Here is a 6,382-nt window from a genome sequence, read left to right as displayed (position 1 = left end):
AGATAAGAATAGATGAATGAGAGAACAAAATACTAAAAGGGTGGCAAAGACTCCAGAAAAATATATGCTAACCAAATCAGAAGAGACCCAAAACAGGGGAGAAGAAAAGGGGGGGAAACAAACAAACAAACAAATATATATATTAGATTGGTGAATAAAACAGAGCCACCCACTTGATTTTGGGTGTATTGTGGTCTTTTAGAAGAAACTACCTCCCAAAATTTTAAAGAAAGAAAACTTATGTATATACAAAAATAAGGGTAAATATGATGAAGGGATGGAATATGGTTATAAAGATGACAATAAAAAGGATTCTAAAAAAGGAATTGATAAGTTGGTTAGAAAAAAAAAAGAGAAAGTGATCATACTGGAGACTAGAACAGTCGTGCTAGATTTAGGGTATATTTTGATCTATTAGAAGAAATTGTATCCCAAAGTTTTAAAAAAAACCTGTATTTATTTAAAAAATAAGGTTAAATACAATGAAGGGATAAAATATGACTACAACAATGAAAATTTAAGATTTTTTGAAAAGATATTGATAAGATAAAACATTAAAAGAGGAAAGAGGAAAGGTTAAAAAATAGAATAAGAAAAAAGATAGGGGCACCTGGGTGGCTCAATTGGTTAAAGCCTCTGCTTTTGGTTCAGGTCATGATCCCAGGGTCCTGGGATTGAGCCCCACATTGGACTCTCTGCTCTGCAGAGAGCCTGCTTCCTCCTCTCTCTCCCTGCCTGTCTCTCTTGCCTACTTGTAACCTCTGTCTGTCAAATAAATAAATAAAATCTTTAAAAAAAAATTAAAAAAAAATTTACAAGACTAAAGAATCATGGGGAGAAAGCCAAGAATTCCATGCTTTGCTTTCCCCTCCTCTGGAATTCTGTTGTTCTCCTTGATCAGTGAGCATGGTCTTGGCTGGATGTTCTTGCTGATCTTCTGAGGGAGGGGTCTGTTGTAGTGACTCTCAAATGTCTTTGCTGGAGGCTGAATTACACCACCCCAGCCAGGGGCCGGCCTAAGTAAATTACTCATGTTCGCTCTAGGGAGCTTTTGTTCCCTGAGTGCTTTCTGTAGAGCTCTGGAGGATGGGAATGAAAATGGCAGCCTCCCAATCTCCCACCCAGAGGATCCGAGAGCTCGGGGCCACACTCTTCAGTGCGCCTTCAGAGAAGAGTGCTCAATCCCTCCCATCTCCCTGGTCTCTGGCCATGCTCTGTGCTCACCCAGCCTGTGACCGAGTTTCCATCACTGACACACGGTCCCATTTGGAGTCCCCAAACCCAACAGATTCCTGTCAAGTGCTCCCTCACTGCTCCTCCCCGAGGAGAAAGGAGAAAGTCTCCCTGGATCTGCTATTTGTAGGGTCCCTCATCAAAGAACAGTGGCCCAACTATGCCTTGGATCATGGTTTAAGGTAACCCTGAGCTGAAAGCTCACTCCTCAGCTCTGTCTCTGTACCCAGCTTCCCCTCTCTGATACCTGGCAGCTTGGTCATACTCAGACCCCCCTGGTCTTTCTGTGACCCCACAGGTCCTGAGACCACATGGTCCCCATGAGGGCTCCACCCCTGCTTAGCCTCTGGAGTGACATCCCTCAGTGGAGCAGACTTCTAAAAGTTCTGACTTTGTGCTCCACTGCTCTACTGCTTGCCGGGAGCCAGCCACCCCACCCCCCCGCCCCGGTTTATCTTCCCATTGCTTTGGATTCACTTCTCCACATGTCCTGCCTTCCCAAAAGTGGTTGATTTTCTGTTCCTGGAATTGCTGCTCCTCTTCTCTTTGATCTTGTGTTGAATTTGTAGGTTTTTGGAAAGGTTTGATAACTATCTAGCTGAACTCCTGGGACCTAATGTTATTTCAGTTTCCTACTCCTCCGCCATCTTATCTTCCAATGTATAGGATATTTTAAACCTTCACCTCTCTCTCCCTCCAAGAATGCAGAGGGTTCCAAAGAATTCTAGTTTAATTTTAATTTTAATTCTAGTCTTTGAAGCTATAAAATATCAACATATAGGCAGTTCTTTAAAGAAGAGATTAAAATATTTATTAGGTAATAATATTTGAATTGGTGATGTTATATTAAGCAGTAATGAACAGATGTTAATACATAGGCAAATTTCTACTTGAGCATGCACAATGGGCTATAAATATAAATAAGTTTGAGATTCTCTGGTAATCATATGCGTAATACAGTTGGGGCCACTCTGCTCATCTCCAACAACAGAGACTGCTGTGGTAAAGCTTGCTGTTTGTGACTGTATTAGTCAGTGTTTTCCAGAGAATCAATGTCTATCTCTATCCATACCTACTTCCTTTCCTACCTGTCACCTTACCTGTATTTATACAAAGAGAAGGAAGAATACAGAAAAGGAGGGGAGAGAGGAAGAGATTAATTTAAGGTCTTGGGTCACATGATTATGGGGGCTGGTGATTCCAAAATCCTTATGACAAGTCAGAAGGCTGGAAAGTTAGGGTTGCAGACTTGAGAAATTTCTTCTTCTTTGAGAAACGCATCTTTGCTCTCAAGGCTTATAACTGACTGAATGAAGCTCACTCAAATTTTGGGGGAGGGAGTTAATCTGCATTATTCAAAGTCTACTCATTTAAATATTAATCACATCTAAAAATGCCTTCATATCAGCATCTGTACTATTATTTGATCAAACAACTGGGCACCATAGCCTCGGCAGGTTGATGTAAAAATTAACCATCATGGTGAGCCTGCCACTTCTTGGCTGGTGCTAATTGAGAAAAGATGTACACTTCAAACTTGCACTAATCAGGTTTTTCTCATGGAAATTTACTGTGAGAGACTTAGAGACTCTTGACCTAGAAAGTTCTGTATCAGAAATCTTCAAAGGAACATAAGAATGAAGACATGGGGAGAGCAGGAGGAACAAGAGACTATGCATCCCCAGAGTGGCCTAATGAATTACATTATAGGGCTTGGCTGTATTTCATGTACCAAAAGTTTGTGAGATAATAGTTTTTTCTTTTTTTTAAAAGAATGAATCTTTGCCTATTTGAGTTACTTTGAGTGAATTCTTATTCTTTACCACCAAGTCATCCCTAAGATACCATTTACACATACCCTACTTTTTTTTTTTTTTCTCATTTTGCATTGTCAACTGTCAGAAGCTGCTAAGGAATCTGTTAAGAACAGAGAAAGTTGTACTGGAATTGGTATCAGAATTGAATTTCTGACCTTGGAAAATTTCAGTCAAGGGGAAGGACATTATTCCATAAGGAGTAGACTGAAGAAAGCATGTGAGGTGAGGAAATAGAAACTATGACTATGAACAACTCTTCCAAGATGTTTAATGATGAAGGGGAACAGAGAAAGAAATCATTATCTACAGGGTTATGTGGAATACAAAGGCAGTTTTTATTTTGTGGGTGGAGGTTGTTTGATTGAAAAAGAAGCAAATACCTGAGGATATATCTCATTAGAAAGGGAGACAACAGGCTGCTGAGGAGAGGGGTAATTGCGCTGATCAAGCCTCCATGAACATGAGAGTGCTAGAGTCTGAGAGCACATGGGGGAGAAACTGGTCCTCTCCGTAGCAAAAGAAGTGAGTGTGGCGTTGCCGCCAGGCTGTGACTGCTGACAGGTCAGTATTCGTGGAGGCGGCATTTGTTTCTTCATCATAAACCAGGATCAATCACCTGAGGAAGGGAGAAGAGGAGCAAGTTTAATAAAGATAAACAAGGGTGAAATATTTCAGAGTAGGAGAGAAAACACTTAGGAAGATACATGTGATGGCATTGCTGTGACTAAATAAAAATGAGTAAGATACCCTAGGTGACCCCCCTGGGACTATAATCTGTATCCTCCTTATGGGCAGACCGCCTAATCTTCCTCAGGTGTAAAAGAGCAATAATTATAGTTTATTGTTATTATTGAGCACGTTACCTATGTGTTTTTACGGTTGTAAACTGTTTTACATGGCTTCTGTGAGGCTGGTATTTTACTATTGGAGAAATGGACCAGGAGAATCCTATGAATTTTACCAAGATCACAGATAGTGATGGGTGGGATAAAAATTCAGGTACTGTTGTTGGAAGTTTCATTATCCCCATCTACTATGCCACACGTTCTCTATAATGGATATCCTAGTTGCTGACAGCACCAGCGCATTGGTTCTCTTGGGGAAGAGGTAGGAGGAAGGGGATGAGAAGGGAAGGAGCTGAGCAGAGGCTTGAATGAAGGTAAAGCTCCACATTTGCCCTGACAACAACCTGAAACTATAGGCTGATGTTGCATTCAGTTGATGGACTGTCCGTGTTGTGTCTCTGGACTCTTATGTATGGTCTGGATGTCTGTGGAAAGGAGAAATCTTGTTACTTAGTCAATACCGAATGACAATTATTGAAGGCAAGTAAGCTGATTTTTTGGATCCATTTGGGTTGTCATATCCTAACTTTCAAAATCCTTTCAGTGTATTCACATTTCATAAAACTAGTAAGAATATGTGAGATGTAGTTATCTCTACAAGTTGCTATTTATTCAATGCAACAAGAAGGAAATGGAATTCCTCTGTTTCCAAAACACCTCATGTCCAAATTATGTGTTCCATCATCATAACCACAAGAGGGCGGTGTGACTCTACCCATTAACCTTAGCAGGTGTTCTGCAAAATTTATGCTCTCAGACCTGTAAAAATAATTTCAAAAATTGTGAATCCCCTCAGAGAATTGGTAATTAAATTTAAGATCCTTAAAATTGGGATGCCTGGGTCTCTCAGTCGGTTAAGTGGCTGCCTTCGGCTCAGGTCATGATCTCAGTGTCCTGGGATAGAGTCCTGCATAGAGGCTCCTTGCTCAGCAGGGAGCCTGCTTCTCCCTCTGCCTGCCACTCTGTCTGCCTGTGCTCACTCTCTCTCTCTCTCTCTCTCTCTCTCTCTCTGACAAGTGAATAAATAAAATATTTTTTTAAAAAAGGTCTTTAAAATTAAATATCTTTATTTAAGTTAGTATCTAAAATTTTCCAGATATGGACATAATTTTTATGTAACAAAAGATCATTTCTATTTTATATACTGACCTTTTAAAATAAAATGTGTATAACTTTTTCCATATAGCAAAGAAATCTAAATACATGGCAATTTGGTAGCCATCACCATCCATTTAAAAGTTAGATGGTGGTGAGCAAAGGAGGGCAGACCCAAGGAACTTGTGCTTTCTATGGATGGTACTCCTGCCCTGCCTGGCCTCATCCTTGTATTTATTTATTTATTTTTTTTAAGATTTATTTACTTGAGAGAGAGAGAGAAAGAGAGAGGGAGAACAAGTGAGGGTAGAGGGAGACGGAGAAACAGATTCCCCGCTGAGTGGAGAACCTGAGGCAGGGCTCCATCCCAGGACCCTGAGATCATGAACAGAGCCGAAGACAGATGCTTAACAGACTGAGCCACCCAGTTAATTTAACTAATTAAAAAACAAAGCACCTTTGTAATCCTTAAAAAGATTATAAGGAAAAACTTTCTTTAGCAATTAGAAAATTTTTTTCTACTTTCTTCTATGTAAATTCCACTCCCATCACAACGTATGTATCTGTAGGGTTTTCTGGATTGACTTCTCAAACTTTTCCTGCAACAAATATAAATTGGAAGAGTCTAGAAAAATTTCAAGTAAGCATAATTATTAGTTATTATTAATACATAATTAAGTGTGATAGCATAAATATAAGTGTTGATTATGATTAAACCTAAGAAGTAAATTGTACTCAAAATGTAGATATTGATGAGATAGATGAGGATATATTTATTGTAGAATGATACAGGATTCAGCATCAATTTTATTTCTTCTACTCTGACACACAGTCACATAAATATGTAGATAGAAATGGAAGGTGTTTTGTTGAGGCAGTAACAGAACTCCCTAAACTCGTCCCCTGTCATATGCAGACAGTCACAATGATGATCATCAGAAATGTTTTAATGGTCTGGTAGTTGACCACTGGTTTACATACTCCTATATGGCGGTAAGAAAGAATTGAAAGCTACTTGATTTGTAAAGTTGAGTGTTACCCATTCATTAGAGTTGTTCACTTGCTTAAGCAGTATTTTGACTTGTCCCGTGGCTTGATGCTCCAGAGGTTTTTTCAAATCATGGCATTGTCCCATGGTAAGAGTAGGGCTGAGTGAGGGACACACATTTCATTTATAAATTGGGCAAAAGGTGGTTATGTACAGGGAGTGGGCAAGGAAAACGAGCATTGTCTTCAGCTCCGAGGATGTGTTCAGGTAGAACTATTTGAGGAAATACTACATATGAAATAAGACAATCTGGAAATCACGTGCACTGTGAAAAGTCTTAACGTAAGCTAGTTGGAAGATTGTTGTCCAAACTACTTTAAAACACAGGGCTTTTCTCCCCTCTG

This window comes from Enhydra lutris, unplaced genomic scaffold (assembly GCF_002288905.1).
Source record: "Enhydra lutris kenyoni isolate GAN:26980312 unplaced genomic scaffold, ASM228890v2 scaffoldscaffold19, whole genome shotgun sequence".
Taxonomy (NCBI): Eukaryota; Metazoa; Chordata; class Mammalia; order Carnivora; family Mustelidae; genus Enhydra; species Enhydra lutris.
The sequence above is the reverse complement of the archived record's forward strand: the minus strand, read 5'-3'. Positions refer to the sequence as shown.